This window comes from Chanos chanos, chromosome 7, assembly GCF_902362185.1.
Source record: "Chanos chanos chromosome 7, fChaCha1.1, whole genome shotgun sequence".
In the NCBI taxonomy this organism is placed as follows: domain Eukaryota; kingdom Metazoa; phylum Chordata; class Actinopteri; order Gonorynchiformes; family Chanidae; genus Chanos; species Chanos chanos.
The window spans coordinates 4,269,159-4,287,451 of NC_044501.1; the positions used below are offsets into that span (position 1 = coordinate 4,269,159).

Sequence of the window (18,293 nt, forward strand, 5' to 3'; positions counted from 1 at the left end):
ATCAAGTTAAATGTTAGTGAAGAACATGCACAAGTCATTCAGTATACATATCCTTCACTGATATATGTTCATTGTGTGAGCATGTATGTGTGTGTGCGTGCGTGTGTGTGCGTGTGTGTGTGCATGTGCGTGTGCATGCGTATGTGTTTTGTGCAGGAACGGGTGTTCACTCTGGATCCAGTAATGTTGAAAGAATATTTTGAGGTATTTTCTGACCACTGTCCTCCCTACAAGCTCTGTCTTATTGAGAAGGAGTCCAGTGAGGTTGTGTGGAGTGCTGAGATCAGAGAGGGTAGGTCTTATGTTTTTGTGAGTGATTGCATAAGTTTGTTTTAATCTGTGAGGACATAATAAAACAATTACACTTCTAATCTTTGACAGATGACATCACTGACAGTAAGCAGAAGCGAAACAGTAGTATCTCAGAGGAGAAGCTGGCTAAAAGGCAAAACCGTGGGAGATATAAGTCAGGTGATCTGTTAGTCTTCTCACGCATGGTTCTCATTGAATAAACTCTGCCCTTATGACATCTCAGTCTGCTTTATACTAACAATCTTTCGGAGCTTTCAGTTTAAGACAAGTTAATGATGAGTCATCACACAGAGTACCGCAGAGCTAATCTGTCTCAGCTCAGTGTGTTTCAGAGAGGTATGTGTTCAAACACGATATGCATCGTATGCCCCCAAATTTTAATTAAGTCAATGCCTGTTCTTGATGGGTATATTATTGTATCAGGAAAGAGCAAATCAAAGATCACCTGACACTGCTATGGTGAAATAACACCTACTGTGAGACATCAACTGACTTGTAGTCCCGCCTTTCCTCTCTAGTGATTGGGCACCATCTCAGCAAAGACACTGATGAGTGGTGCTTCTTTGTATAATTACAAATATTGTCAAAACAAAGCACTTCTCGGCTCAGAATGCTGTGGGCACCTCACTAATGAAAAAGCTAAAAAAATAGCTACTCAGTACTTTGTATCAGTCTACACTGTTGCCTCTTTTTATTTGAAACAACTGAAAATATGTTCAAACAGGAGACACACATTCCTCTCTAATTGGCCCTGATTTCCTTGTTTTGCATCAAAAGAATTTGTGTTCAATTTTGTACGCAAATGCCGTCAGCCTACATTTCGTTTTATATTGTAAGTGGTAGCTGTTAACGGTTTTCTGAGAGACACAAACGGCTACGTCATTTTATCTCATTTTATCCAATGTCCTTCTCTCAGATGATGTAAGGATGGCTGACATGGTGGAGGTGACTGACAGACAGTTGATGGAGGTAGCCAAGTGTATGGGGAAGGAGTGGAAACAGACAGGCATCTCCTACCTGAACCTGACCATGGTGGAGCTGGAGAAGATCCAGTCCATGGACGAGGATGTAACCATGCAGAAGTTTAAGATGCTGGTGCACTGGAGGAGCCAAAGAGTTAACGGACAGGCCAGTCTGCAGGAGCTCTATCAGAGCCTCAACAAGCCTGATGTGCCCATTGAGGTCTGGGTTAAACTGGAGGGTGAGAATACAGATCAGGGAGAGGGAAAACTATGTTTATTTGTGATCACAGTCTCACACACATACACCCATTGACCCAAAGAGGCACATCCACTCCCTCTTCTTCATCTCTTTCATTACATACTTACTACATTCAAAATCTGTGTTCAACCTCATTTTTGACATTTCAGTTCCCCTTGTTTTCTACAGGTATGTTACAGAGTGATTCGGACCAGTCTCCAGGGACTGCAGACCAGTGAAACATGTCCACTGAGGATCACAGGTCACAGGTCACAGGTCAGCTTTGGTCCTCTGCAGTGTGTAGAGAATCCACAGCTTGTTCCAAGACATTTGTGTCCATAAACAAAATGTAACATAAACTAATGGACAAACAGCTACAACAAACAAACAAACAAAAAACTTACGGAAAAAAAAATCTGTGCTAAACATGAGAGGTTGAATGCTTTGTATTAAATTCAGCATGGAAGATGTAAATAAATATAAAAATCGCCTAATATAATTAACCACTAGGGGGAGCCAAAAAGAATGACTGATTGAAAACTTCCTTGATAATCAAGTACTGAAAGTTCTGTTTCAGATGCACTTTTTATACTGTAGTCATAGGAAACTCATTTCTGACTGGCTGACAGGGGTGGTTAAAATCAAACCCAGATCTGGTCAAAAGTTTCAACACCATTCTATATCAGTTCTCCTGATTCATTAAAAGACATGTAACCATGACAACCTATAGCAAACCACAATAACAGTTGATTGTTATGAGTTTACACTACACAATGCTTCATCACCTAAACAAAATTAATAAAAATGAATGAGGATATATAAATACCAAGAAGAAATTACACCTTATTCCCATGTATCATGCTATGAAATTATTTTCAGAAACATTTTTGTGACAGGAAGCTTGTGTTAGATAAGCAGTCTCATGGTTTTTCATGCTGTGGGATAGTTTGACAATGTCCACATACCATTTGGAAACAAACAAACAAACAAAAAACAGGGCTATTTATCCCCCCAAAAAACAAGGTTTCATTAACAAAGCAGGTGTGTGCAATGATTGAATAATTAACTGAGCGAACTAAGGAAAACAACAAAGTGACAAGTAACAGAGTGCATAACTCAAAAGGGCCAGTAGAGGGGGAAAGAGAGAACCAGGTCGTGACAAACAAGCTTATTTTTACAGAATAAAATCTGTCCCTTGTTGATAGCTCACACATATTCATGCATCATCATAAAAAAACAAGATAGTGATGTTTTTCACTGTATTTAAATCAAAATAGCAAAAGGTTATCTGTATGCCGCCTTAATTCAATCCTACTGCCCCTCCATTGAAACAGCCAGTCTGCTGAATGGGACAAATCTCCATCTCACCCTAAAACAAACAAACAAACAAACAAAAAAACAAAAAGCTAGATTCTTACTCAAAGCAGAACAGGGCAACTCATATCAGTATGGTAGATTTTTACTCATAGAACTACATAGAGCTTTTAACTGAACATAACTGCACTGGTTTAGTTGATTGCTGTAAAGGTTTAACTCTTAAAAATCATCTGTGTTGCTAAGGTCAATGACATCTGCCCCCAGTCGGATCACCTGCTAAAAAATATGAGGTCAAGATACAGGTCTCTCTATTTTTACATTCTTATTTAATCAACAGTATGTAAAATGGTCCTGCAACATGAACTGTTTTGTGTTATTGTGGCTTCCTGTCTGTGCTACAGTAGTAGACACTACAGAGAGAAACGCTTAAAAAGATTCTTATTAATTATTTAAGAGTCAGAGAGAAACAGCTTCAAAATTAAATGGGGGCGACTTATCTACTTTCATGCTAATATTAAGTTTATAGTTGGAGCCATTTGTATGCTGAATGCTCTTGATGTTTTGTGCAACCACAGTATAGCAAATATCACAAAGTAGATTTGTGCCCCTTGTCCTGCAATGCAAAGGTTACTATACTGTACTATACTGACATGTTTGGGGTTAATTAAGCCAAAAGTCAGAACTACCCAATAAGAGGAATGAATACATCTAAGAGCAAGTGAAGATATCTAAAGTACTGTAATAAAGTAAGGCATGCATTTACCATAACTGAGATTCCACTTTCTGAAATCTGATTATCTGATTGTCTTCAGGGGCCTAGAAAAGATAACATTCACCTCAACTTCCTTACTGGGTTGACCTGTAAATATCAGTGGTGGTTTTCACTTAGTGGTCAGTTTTGAATCTGTCAACACTGCCACTAATCGTCTGTGTGCTCTTTCCTCTCTAATAAACCTATTCTAATAAGGGTGTACTCTAATCAAGACTGCTATATATCCTGTGTGGATATAACCAGGGTGTGAGAGGTAGAAAAGGCAACAAATAAAGATGAGTTAAGGTGCTTTGAAGTAACTTCCTTCTGTTTTTATACACACAACCACACGCACACATGCATGCGTGCACGCACACACACACACGCACACACACACACACACAACCACACACACACACAACCACACACACAAACACACGAGCACACACACACACACACACGCACACACACACACACACACACACGCACACACATACACACACACACACACACACACGTGCACACACACACACACACACACGCGCACACACACACACACACACACACAAATATACGAGCACACACACACACACACACACAACCACACGTGCACACACACACACACACACACACACACACACACACACACGTGCACACACAGACACTCACACACAGACACACACACACACACATACTTACTGTTTCTTTTTGTAAATGTTTCGACTTTTGCGTTGGCGGTTGCTTGTTTTTACTGTTTTAGTTTAGGTTTAGTCAGAGAAGTAAGAAAGTGGACACGGAAGATTCACACATCGGGAGCCAAGCAAGTTTCTTTATCACCTAGTAAGGAAGAATGAGGTCTTTCCTTTGTTTTTCTGGTCTTTTGTCATAACCGCCACGCTCCGTTGCTTTTGTTGCCATTTATCATTGAACTTGTACATTCTTATCCCGTAACTGAATGCTGTGGGTTTTTTTCCTATGTTACGTTGCCCTGTATTTTACAAGTTGGGCTCATCACAGAAACACACACACCCACACACACACAGTATATACAGTGTAATTAAATATTAACTGAACATGGACACAAAATGGCTAAAATGATTGACAACACAGTTCTCTCACATATTTCGAACAAGTATACACTCTTTCAACATTTTAAGTTAATCTATGTAGAGTGCAGGTTAGTTTTGGTTTCACTTGAAGTGAGAATGTTTTGCTCCACCATAAAATAATGAAACCTGTTGAGCAGGTTTAGTGCATAACTGATGTGCTGGAATGAAAATATGTAAATAACAGAATGGAGATTAGTGTTTGTGGTTTCACCTCATCCAACCTCATCTGAGGTCTTACATTGTTAAAGATCGTCTAGAAAGGTCTGTGGAGCTGTCACTCTGCACTCAACATTACTGATCACTATTTTTTTCCTTTTTTAATTTGTTTTTTACATCGGAGTTCTCCTCTTTAATTTATGACCCTTGTGGTCCACTAGTGAATCTTGTCTAAACACACAGAAAGGCAGGCCCACAAAGCAAGCTCTGTAATCATGGCTCCTCACCATGGCAGAACTACAGGGACCAGGGACCATGAATCATCCAATCAGAGGTGGCTAGGAGGTCTTCAGTTCAGTACATTCAAGACATTCACATCAGCATTATATCAAGAAAAGTGTGAAAAAGGCTGTTGAAAACTGTCTTGGTCTGCCTTAGATGTTTTCCCATCCTCATGTGAACGGAACACAGTGTACATCTGATATGGAGCCCGGTTTCTGCTGGAACAACAATAGTATAGAAGTTGGGGTGAATGTTACCTCTTCTAGGCCTCTGAGGACAGTCAGATAATCAGATTTCAGAAAGTGGAATCTCAGTTATGGTAAATGCAAACCTTACTTTATTGCAGTACTTTAGATATCTTCACTTGCGCTTAGTTGTATTCACTTCTCTTATCGGGTAGTTTTGACTTTTGGTTTAATTAACCCCAAGTAACCCCAATGCCCCAGTAACCTGGGCATTGCAGGACAAGGGGCACAAATCTTCTTTGTAATATTTGCTATACTGTATACAGTATGTAAATCACATGGATAAATGTAAGAGATAAAAGATACTGCGTGATATACCCGCTTGCACAATTATGTAAGCTAAATGAGACCTTACATTCATGTCTGTCTTATGCGAGCCTACTTATGAATTAAGATGAGAGCTGACTTGGTTATTAGTTCATTAATTCCAACCATTGTGCACACCTGAAAAAAAAAAAAAAAGCAAAAAAAAAAAGCTCAACAGTGTCTGGTCTTGTCTGTTTATTATGAAACAATTATGAGAGTGGAATCAAAGAAAAAAAACCCCAATGAAAACCACAAGCATTTATCCCATCCCTGTTTACAGCATATTCTCATTTCAGTTACACAATGAACTTGCTCCACAGGAAATTCTATGATCTCATAAAGTAACTACACATTCCTGGTTCAGGTGAAATGAAAAGCTAATTCATAATGGAATTTGGAAACATGTTTTTTTTCTTTGTTCTTGATGACTCTGATAAGAACAAAGGATACTTACCTATGACACCGGTGCCAGCTTTTGACTGGTCTTTCACATGAATTCTCCATAATTAATTCCTGGACACTACTTAATGGAACATCCAGTACTATGACAGGCAAGAAATACTGCAGAACTGCTGAAATATACACAAGTTAAGTGCAAAACATTTCAACTGAAACACATGTCCAGCTCTCTTGTTACCACTGATAGCTGTAGCATTAGTGAACAGGAACACAAATGTACATGTAATGGAAAAAGACACCAAACTAACTATTCTACTGAAAGAACATAAAATAATATAATCTTGACTGGTATGTTTTCCTGACTTTGACACCTGGAGCCGTCACACTGATCTTTGACATGGAAGCTCACATGCTTGATATAGACGTTGGTATATTATTCAGCTGTTTGCCCTATTTGACAAATATTAACCCAGTAATAGTGAGCATACTGATTTTAAGCCATAATTTCATGGAAATACATCCCCATTACTCACTAAATACAGGCTGGTTGTAGATCTGTATCCATGAAGCCTGGTTTGAATAAGTGCATCATTCAGCAAATATGAAGTGTTTATTTTCCAAGTGTTTGATCAGCAATCCCATTGAAAAAAAAATGACACATGCACAGTGATTGTAGTTTGAATCAGGACAGAACAGCACGGAGATTAAGGAAGACACACAACAAACAAGACATAAGACCTCCCCTGTGTATTTTATATTTTAATTGTAAACCAGGAAACCACAGCTTAGTCCACAAAGCATGCTTTCTCAGGTAGCTAGACAACTTTAACCAACAGTCAAAACCATCTAATAAGAGAACTGAATACATCTAAAATCAAATGAATTATCTGACTGTACTCAGAGGCCTAGATAACATTCACCTCCTTCCTGGATAGAAGGTGGATAGAACCAGGGTGTGAGAGGTAGAAAAGGCAACAAATAAAGATGAGTAAAGGTGCTTTGAAGTAACTTCCTTCTGTTTTTATACACACAACCACACACACACATGCATGCATGCACACACACACACACACACACACACACACACACACACAGTAAGTTTTATACTGTGTAACACAAATGATTCTGACAACACAGTTGTCTCACATAACACAAACAAGTGAAACATTTTGAATTATTATATGTAGAGTGCGGGTTAGTTTTGATTTCACTTCAAGTGAGAATGTTTTGATCCACTGTGAGATGATGAAACCTGTTGAGCAGGTTTAGTGCATAACTGACGTGCTGAAATGAAAATATGTAGTAAACACAATGTTGATTAATGTTTGTGGTTGAAACTCATTCACAAAGTAGGCTACCCTAGATGCTGAAGACACGTTCCTGTCCAGCTGGTGCTTTGAAGGCTTCAGCTCTCCAGCTGTGCTGTCTGTGTTTTAACAGTTTTGACTGGATCAAATTAGAAGTTGCTAAGTTGCAATGTAGCATCACACTATATATCCTGGTAACGCCACTGCCATCGGGCTTTATATTTCTATCTCAAACTGCGGGAAAATGGTGCATCTAGCTGCCAGAATTAAGCTAAGCATTTAGCTGCCAGAATTAAGCTAAGCATTTAGCTGCCAGAATTAAGCTAAGCATTTAGCTGCCAGAATTAAGCTAAGCATTTAGCTGCTAGAATTAAAGGCGCCACACGATCTAGAGCTGCCACTGCCCACAGCCATAGTCCATAAGGTCCAGATCAGATCAGAAAAATGCCTGTGACCAGAAAAATGCTTACTTTAAAGGTAGTTTTCACAAGTACTAAATAAATTCTACACAGAAAAGTTTTGGGAGTAGGAAGCTAAAATTATGGGATGTGACATGTCAGAGTATATTCTTCAAGACAAAAAATTATAAACCAGTTCTGAGATGGTGTGGTGCATGCCTATTGTTCAAATGACATGAAATGACCCCCACTCAAATGTGGACAGAACACAGTGTGCATCTGATCTGGAGCTCAGTTTCTGCCGTCTTCTGGGAGCATCTAGTGTTGAAATATCACACTGTTTTGCAATATCTAAAACCGATTTCTAGAGCTCATCAAAGATATGCTCACTCTTAGAACTTCGGAAAGGCTGAATAAAGGCTTGCAGGTAAACCAAATCAGGTGAATCCTCCCACCACTCTAGGTGGTCCCTGATATGGAAGAACTGTTTGAGGGCCTACCATCCTTGGCATCACAGCTAGAATCTGTTCTGCCTTTTATTCCTCACTGCAATGCTCGTCTCACACTCCACTATAATAAACCGTAAAGAGACGTGGTAACATTGAGCAGTTGACTACTGACGGGCCACTCTGTGGCTCCATTAGCTTGTCTGGGGTTGCCATTCTGGAGGCACAGTGGGTAAACCAACAGAGAGCTCTTCAGCTATGGAGACACTAAGCTATGTTGCCACCTGTATCCCCAGACCTCATGTTTGCCTTCACTTGCACCACCTGTGGCCTTTCTGTGGCATGAAGTGACACATACAGTTCTAACCACAGCCAAAGCCTCTCCGTGCACAGTTTTTGAAAGTTGAAAAGTGCAACTTTGCCTTCAATTTTTGAAGCCAGTGTACATCTATACAGTGTTCTTTTAGTGTTGTCTATGTGAAAGAGTTAAAAACCATATATCGCTTCCCTTCTGTGGTAAAGGATTTCCTAGTGGTATATTTGTTAAGTTGAAAACTGTTAGGTTTGAATTAAAATTCAAGTCCTATCAATTCAATGTCCTTTTATTTTTATTAAAGATTTTATTGACAATAATGCATGTAAAGCAAAAACTTGGATAACATGTAAAATGTACATCATTAATTTCATAGTTACACATATTTTATATTTCCCAAAACATTATTCCGTATATGTCAATTTTACTATGAATTGCCCATAACAATTTATAACCAGGAGACATGCAAATCTCAAAAGCAAGTCTGATTACAATAGCATAAAAAATAACCAACACACACACACACACACACACATACACCAAGGCTAAAACCAAGTCTTATATGTAAGAAATTGTATTTTAATTTATAGCCATTGTTTAGACTTATGAAGGGGAGCAATATGATGAAGGAACTCCATAAGAAAATGCGGCAGAGGTCTCTGAATGTGGGGCATCATGAGTCCATTCATTCATTTACATTTTATTCAAAACTTTAAGAAGTGACAGAGCCTAAATGCATTGTTTATGCACACTGTACCATCATGTTAGACAACACCAAAACACATGGAAAGACACTGACCAGCTAGGGAATAAGCTAACATTGTCTTAAAAAATGATCCCATCAGAGGCATTTCAGTAGATCTTATTAAATCACTAGAGATAGCAAAATGCTCTCTCTCTATTTGGTTTTAGCTCTTTTCATGCCACAGATAACTCCTGCGACGGTGAACACCACGTAACGTACAAACCTGACTACTCCTCCAACTGCTGAAACTAATCCAACTTTCTTAAAAGTGTAGATTACTTTCTGAAAGGCATAGTATGATACATCTCCTGTCATTTTCTGCAAAACCTGAACAACTTCTTTCATTGCTTCTTCCTTTCTTTTTCTCTCCTCCTCTTCCTTAAGCTCTCTCTGAGCCTCCTCATACATCTCATTTGTGTAATACTTGGATCCATTTCTCTGCACCATAGCATCTATCTTTCTCAACAGCTCCGAGACCTGGGTGCGGTTATTAACCTCTGCATTGTTCAAAACATGATGCCTCATACCACAGTTGTGCACAAGTTTCCGTAGGTCTATACATTCCCCCAAATAGTGATCGACTGTTTTACCTTTCAACTGATCAGGATGAGTGAATAGTATGATGGTATACAGTGAGGCTCTTTCCCCAAAGTTCTTTTGAATCCATTTCACAGCGTTCTTTTCTTCCTGTGTGAATCTACCCAATCTGATCACCATCAGAAACACATGGGGTCCTGGAAGTGACATTCGAATACACTTTTCTATTTCAGCTTTCAGCTGATCTGGAGTATAGGCAGTATCAAACATTCCAGGGGTGTCAATCACTGAGATGTTCCTGTCCTCATGTTTTCCGTCATGTCTGCAGCACTGTTTGGTCACAGACTGTGGTGAAGCTTTTGCCTCAAATGCCTGTCGACCTAGAATGGTATTTCCAGTCGAGCTCTTCCCTGATCCAGTCTTACCCACCAGAACAATCCTTAAGCCTGAAGAGTCTGAAGACAAAAAAAATAAATAAATAAAATATTAGAAAAATTATAATACACTAATAAAAATACATGTGCAGTTTAGATATATTCTATATTCTCTATATTCTATATGTTCTTAACGCTCTAGAGTCTGAGGCCTGTCAGCCACTTTTGAGATAGTTTGACATGCCTTGAAATTTTATATATTTCAGTCATCTAAGAAACAATGATCCAAAAGTGTAACATATGCTTATACTCAGCACAAGCGCAGCACCAACAATCTGACAGCTTTAAGAACACTGTTAATCTATTTTTTAGTTTAAATCAGCTGTAACACTTTTCAAAAGCCTTTTTTCAGAAATATTGTAAAAAAATATTGTAAACACACACACACACACACACACACACACACACGTCATAAACCTTTCTGGCCAAGACTTTTGAGCGCTGAACCCTGTAAACATAGGTGTTGGCTACACATAGGTGATAAAAGCATTCAAAAATTTCATGTGGTTTGACTACTGATGGGTTGTAAGTGACGCTATACAATGAATGTTGATGAGGTAGGTGTCAACACACCTGTAATAGTCTCCCGCCCATCTGTCAAAGATAATGGCCCGTTAGTCTGGAATGCCATTGTGGCCTGTCATTGCGTTTGGAAAGTCAACATGAATTGCAATAAAGGAAGAGACAGTGAAGGCCTTTTTACGGTTTATTGTGTTCAAACCTAAAAATACAATGGATAAAAAGAACAAAAGAACGAAAGAACAATAAATTTGCAGTCCCGATTAAAACTTCAAAACAGTCTGTCTGGTTGAAGGCAAGGGTAGACATCACATGGTTTGCACTTTCAAGAGGTTTTGTGTTCTTTCCCCAATGCATCCAGAAATATACACAGGTCTTGCAGCCAGCGGTAGCCTTCATCCTGCTGTCAATGACGAGCTCAGCCGCAGGAACTGACACATGGCCGCCTGTCTTCTTTACAGGGGTCCTCTTTATCTTCTGTGTCACACCACACAGCTGTGCAGTGAGCTCCTCCAGGAAAGCCTTGTGGGTCATGCTGTCCTGTTGCATGAGTTCTTTGTGGAGGATGTAGGCATTGGTTGCAGCAGCAGAGATGCATATGTGTGCAAACCATTGAAGGTTTCGGAGGATTCTTTTATGTTTCTAGGACAAAACCTTTCAAAGTTTTTGAAGCCAACTCCAAAAGATCAAAGTTAATTCACATGTACATATTTTGTCATATGCTGACAAATATCAGCATTTAATGAATCAGCAGATAAACTTTGTGGTTTACCAATCCTACAAACTAAGTTTACAAAGCTGGAACAAAGTGGCTCTGTAATTTATTAATGAATAAATTGATTAATTAATTAATTTACCAATATCTGTTACTCAGTTCCTTGGAACACTTTCAAGGTCAAATGTATCTTGATGTTTTGTTGCAACTTTCCATAAGCCTTTTCAGACATTCTTATATATATATATATATATATATATATATATATATATATATATATATATATATATACTGTTTTGTTAAATATTTACTGACATTGCACTTTAGTTTGAAAAATGGATTTAACTGAAGGGGTTTGAAGTCAGAATGTGTAACTGAGAGCACAATAACTATGGGGAAAGTTTGGGCAAAAACAATCACATATTTCACAATATGTAATAGCCCTTTGAACATATTTTAAATTGCAAAGGCAAAGAAAGTATATAAATACACATTAAGTCTATCATTAAGACCATTTATTCAGTGGTCACAATATTTAACATGCTTTATGAAGATTAACTTACATTTGATGAGGAAAGTAACTTTACAGTAAAATATCTGTCATAGTTTAGGTATATCAGTTGTCTTTCTCTTCATTTTTCAAATACCTTGACTAAAAAAAAACACACAAACAAACAAAAAAAACCCTATTTGATAGTCCTAAATACATGATAAGCATGTATTTCGGAATTTGGGGATTGAAAAAGACTGTAAATGTTTTCTTGTCAACCCTGCAACCCCCTGTTAAAACTTACTTGTCACAAACCACTACATAAACCTGCATATAGACCAGAAGCTATCACATGAATCAATAGTTTACATAGGGGAAAGGAATTTCTGCTGAACTGTTTTCAAAAAATCTGATAAAGAATTATGGCCAGATATGGAACATTGCACTAACTTTTTGTCTTTTCTTTAAAATCTATTGTAATATCCAGTGTGCCCTAAATCTTCTCTTGTAACAATTTATAGTACCTGTCTAATCTGCATTTTTTTTCTTTTCTTTGACCTTTTTCACAATCAGCGATATACCAGCTCCTGCTCCAACTGCAGCTCCTGCTGCAAGTCCTACCACTGGTACTAAGACCATACCTGTTGCAACTAAAGCTGCTCCACCTATTACTGCTCCAGTTGCTCCTACTGCTGATGCCACCCCTAATGCTGCGTCCTTGGCTGTTTCTACTTTCTTCTGTTTTTCAATCTTTACCTGCGCTTCTTGAAACATCTTATTAGTGTAGTGCTGTCCTTTGTTGCTTTTCACCATGTCATCTATCATTTCCATCAGCTTTTTGACCTGAGAACGATCTAATGGAGATTCATTGTTGAAAAAATGATATCTGCCTCCACAACTATCAATGATTCTCAGAAGATCTGGACTTTCACTTATAAACTGCTCCACCGATCTATTATTCAGTTGGTCTGTGTGTGTAAATAGTACGATCGTATAGAGTGATGAATCTTCACCAAAAGTCTCCTGAATCAACTCTGCGGCAGACCTTTCTTCCTCTGTGAACCGGCCTGACTTTATGACTAGGAGGAACACATGGGGTCCAGGAGCTGACAGACAAGCACAATTCTCTAACTCCAGGTTTTCAGGATCTTCATTATGTAACGTAATGAAATCAGGAGTGTCAACAACAGAGATTCTCTTATGTCCAACTACCCCTCCATGTTTTTCACATGTCTTTGTAACTGTCAGAGCTGAAGAATCCACCTTAAACACTGTTTTGCCCAAGATGGTGTTTCCTGCTGCACTCTTTCCTGCTCCAGTTTTACCGATCAGAATAATCCTCAGATCAACGGGCTTCCCTAATCCTGCAAATCAAATAATGTCTTACAGCATAACCTAAACATATATTTTGTTTAAATGAGCATTTGTTGCTGCATTTATGATAATATTACCCGTAATTATCCATGCCCTTTACTTTAGAAATACTAATAATATTTGATTAATTAAATTAAATCTGCACCACCAAACACTGGTTAAATATACAGATACCACACAATCATTAACAATTCCAACCCAAAGTATTTTTTCCTTTATCATATATTAACGTGCCACACAACTTATTTTAAAGACCTTGGTTTTACAATTTAAGAGAACTACTTAGTTCAAATCCTGATCTATTGCAGTATCCAATAGATAATGACAAAAATGAAATTAAAAATGAAAATAATGATAACTAAGGAGAGATAAGTAGTAGGGTCTGCCAGAGACAATGTCTTTCCTACAGAAATATGCAAATTGTCCTCAAACACGTATTGAACTTCGCACTGTTATTTTAAAAAAATAACAGTAGTAAAAGGAACTCATGTGAACATTTGACACTGAACATTTGGCTAATTATATAGTTTGTTGCTCTAGGAACTCTGTTTGTATGATCAAATGGTTTTTACTGACTAGTTGAAAACATTACAGGAAAATATTCTTGCTTATCAGAAGCTCTCTCAATATTGCAACTATTTATTACTAAGACTTTTTTTATGAGTAAAATTTCTTTGTTTTCTTGATTTGCTTTCTAGGTCTCCATGCAAAACATTCATGCCATCTAAGGGTGAAGGGATATGGGAGGATATAACAGATGCTGGCACTTTTCCAAAATAAAACGCAGACTGCTGAAGCAGAAATTTCTTTGGATGAAGGTATTATTATTATTATTATGATTATTATTGTTACTGTTAGTATTATTTATTTATTTATTTATTTATTTATTTATTCAGTATTAAGTTCAGACCAGTTGCAGCAACTTGTCATTGTGTGTTCGTCATTTGAAAAAAAAAAATGGTGATAGAAGAAAAACATGGAGCAGAGACATAATTACTTGAAATGAATTAACTTGTTTATACACACACACACTTTTCTTCTTCTGTTATGCACAGTTGCCTGAAGTCACATAGAAATGTGTAATGTTTGCAGTGATTGTGATCATATTGGAAAAAGCTTAGATGGTAACCCTGCTCCTAGCATTATTTTAACCATTTGGATCTTCTCTGGATCTCGCATTGTAAGATCACATTAACTCTTAACTGTAGTCAGATTGCATTACAGCTAAACCATGCTGATCAGGTAATGTATGTTAATTTTATCAGTATGTAATAAAGAAACAAAAAAATTTAAAAATCAGACATTGCACTTTGAAATACCACTCGTTGACACTATATCATGCCCAGTTTAAAGTTGTAATCAATTGTAATTGTGAAAAGACTTTTGGGGCAAAACTGCAGAGGTTGAAATATCTGATAATTAGAATTCATTAACACCCTTTGGACAATGTGTGTGATGCAAAAACAAGCTTTTAAAACGAAAGCAAAAAACCACTTACCAGACAGAATAGAGGGTAACTGTTTAATCTTGTCAAATTTGCTTGAAAGTCCTGCCACAGACATACAACAGATTTAACAAAGAAGCCACAATATGTATTACAAGGAAAACAAGCAAGCGAGAATTTAGAGGACACAATGTTAAAAGCATGCAGACTCACTTTTTTCGCTCATTTTTTTTTTCTTTTTGATCTCTGGTACACTCGTCTCGGATCTTTGGTTTTAATGGCTTATTTGTCGCTGCTTTGTTCGAGTCTTCACCTGCTGCAGCTTATAAAGACCCTGAATCTTGTCTGGGCACATTCTTTCAACACCGTATGGTTTAACGTCTAGACAGTGTTGGATGAAAGAATAGACTAGTTTCCCTTTCTGTCTCAGAAAAGATTCGAGTTCTTCCTTTGTTTTTTTTCATGTGGCCTGTATATGTGGTACATAGTATGTACTCAGTCAAGAACATAAAGAAAAATCAGAAATAGCATATGCTACAAGCAACTTAAGTTGTAAACTGACACTATTATAATTTAAGTATATTTGTATGTGTATGTGTTTGCGCATACGCATATATGTCTCTGTCTGTACCTCCATGCCACGTGATTGTGTCAGAGGGTAGAGGGTATTCAGCAGGTTAACTTTCATTCACAGAGTAATGATTGGTCACCAACTGTCTTTTAAATGATTGCAAATTTTCTTTTAATTTTGCAGCAACTTTGCAACTTCTCAAGGTTTAAATAATCAGTAATCAGGGCTAGTCAGTACTCAACTGATGATTCCTTTTCAAGCATTAATATGATTTTTCTGTATCGTTAAAGTGATAAGGGTAGATTGACATCCATGACAGGTTGGTCATTTCTTTGGACAAGGAAGGTTTTTAATCCATAAAACAGAAATGTGTTGAAAGTTGAAAGGGAGTTGAAAGAAATAGTCAGTTCAGGTGGTTGACATCTTCCTTGACTACATGTCCATCAGACGTATTTCTAGTGTAGCTCTAGGATATGGTTCATATCTGCTTCCTTTGAAGATGCTCGACAGGTCATTCCAACTTTCATAACTTCCTTCTCCAAAAAGTGGCCTTTGTGTTACTACAATTGTTGCTGTGTTGCTGTGTGTCTCTCTCTCTCTCTCTCTCTCTCTCTCTCTCTCTCTTTCTCTCACTCTCTCTCTCTCTCTCTCTCTCTCTCTCTCTCTCTCTCTATATATATATATATATATAGATTGATAGATAGATAGATAGATAGATAGATAGATAGATATAGATAGAGAGAGAGAGAGAGCGAGAGAGAGAGAGAGAGAGAGAGAGAGAGAGAGAGAGATTTCTTAAATATACCATTTAAAACAGAGTCAAGCACGTTTTAGCACGTAGCAATCTCAGAGGTCCTTGAATACTGTCCTACTTCCACCTGGTTTGTTGAGAATGGTAGCTGTGTCTCTTCAATACATGCTGGGGCTTAATACTGCTCAGAACCCAACTAAAAAGTATACACTTTTCTTACATTACCTACATTTAAGCAATTGTAGGGACGTTGATCCTGTCTACTGATAAAGAGGGGAAAAAATCAACCAGCCTCTCAGTCTGAAAAGACCTAGATAATGGATCATCATACACTGTGTGCAGTTTCTGAAGAATCTAAATTATAAAAAGTGCTATTAGCCCGAGCAAGCTCTCTCAGAAAGGCAGAAGTCAAAACTTGCGCTGCCGGACAAGTTTTAGCTTTTAACCCCCAGAATGACTGCCTTAGTAGATCAAAGATCTATTTTGGGGCAATCTGTTAGACCCTCTTCAAAGTGACCAGTCTGTAAGATAGCATTCAAACAACTGATAGCCTTTCAGAGCACATACACTTTTCTCTAATCCATTTATCCACAGGGTATGATGGTACGAAACAGCAAGGGTACTGAACAGGCCAGCTGTAGTAAAGACTGTGCTTTGATTCTGACTTGATCTGACAGTCAAATTCATGCCAAGTATGCTTTCATTCTAAGAACTTTTTTAGATATGTGTGTGTTCATTTGGCAGTTGCCATTATACAGAGCAATCTATAAAGCGGGCAATTAGTAAAGCAACATAAATGCCAGTTTCCAATACTACATTTGACAACAGATGACAGAAAATGAACTTAGCAGTGACACCCATGCAACAGTCAGCTCCTTTGCTGTAGCTCTGTTCCTTCTTGGTTTGAGTTTAGCCTGTATAGGAAGTCGCTTTGAATAAACGCATCTGCAAAATGAATAAATGTAATGTACATAGATTAAATTATAATTAAAAAGTCTCTATTACATTTAATTGTACGCAATTGAAAGCATTAGATCATAACTACATTTAGTGTATTTTCCTTGATTGTACTTTACTAATTAGGTCGAACACAGGGAAGTTTTATTTAAATAGTGCAAAATGATGAGTCTTTCACTGTTGCTCTTTGTGTTAAATGATTCTGTTGTAACTGAGAATGGCCAGCGTCAGTATCGGGACAGCAGCAGAAATTATTCCGAGGAATGTATTCAACCACTTTTTCCTCCTCTCTTTGTACTCTTTGGCTTTTCTCTTTTTCTCTTCCTCCTCAACTTTTCTCTGAGCCTCCTGGTACATTTCATTTGTGTAGTGTCGTCCTCCATTTCTCCTCACCATCTTATCGATCTTAATCAGCAGCTCTGAGACCTCTCCCCATTAGCACTCCTGTTGTCAAAACAGTGATATCTGCCACCGCAGTTGTTCAAGACACTGTTCAGTTCCTCACTGTCATCCAAGAACTCCTCTACTGTTCTGCCCTCAAGCTGGTCACCATGGGTGAACAGAATGATCACATACTTAGAGGCATCTTCACTAAAGTGGTTTTGAATCCATTTTACAGCTCTCTTCTCTTCCTCTGTGAACCTCATGTCCACTCTCATCACCAGTAAAAACACATGGGGTCCTGGAGCAGACAAGTAGATACACTTCTCTATTTCAGCTTTCAGTTGCTCCTCAGTGAGTAAAGTGTCAAATATCCCTGGTGTATCGACCACAGAGATGACCCTCTCATTTACTCGGCCTGTCTGGTTTTCACAGTGTTTAGTCACTGATACGGGAGAAGCCAAAGCTCTGAACTTTTCTTCACCAAGGATTGTGTTTCCTGTAGTACTTTTACCAGATCCTGTCTTTCCCAGCAATATAATCCTCATATCAGACACTGCAATCATAACATATATATAAAAATCTGAAAAGTGTGTGAGACAGGCAAATATGTCCAAATGTGTTAACCAGTCACAACATTGTCCATAGTCTATGTAAACCTGCATTTTGGCCGTGGATTGAAAAACTCTCCTGTTATCCCACAGTGCATTAGGAATGATAATCCATACTTACTGTTCAGAGGATCTATCATGCTTTGTCTCCTCCTTCTTGTTGTAGGAGGCAATGAAACATATTTCAGATTTCCAGTGATACTGCAGTAGATCAGAATCTTGT

General features: G+C 38.0%; 1 pseudogene; it reads right to left on the reverse strand.

Moving 5' to 3' along the window:
* LOC115817172 (uncharacterized) overlaps positions 1 to 18,025 on the reverse strand; it is a 38,226-nt pseudogene extending 20,201 nt beyond the window's left edge.
* Between the last annotated feature and the right edge of the window lie 268 nt (positions 18,026 to 18,293).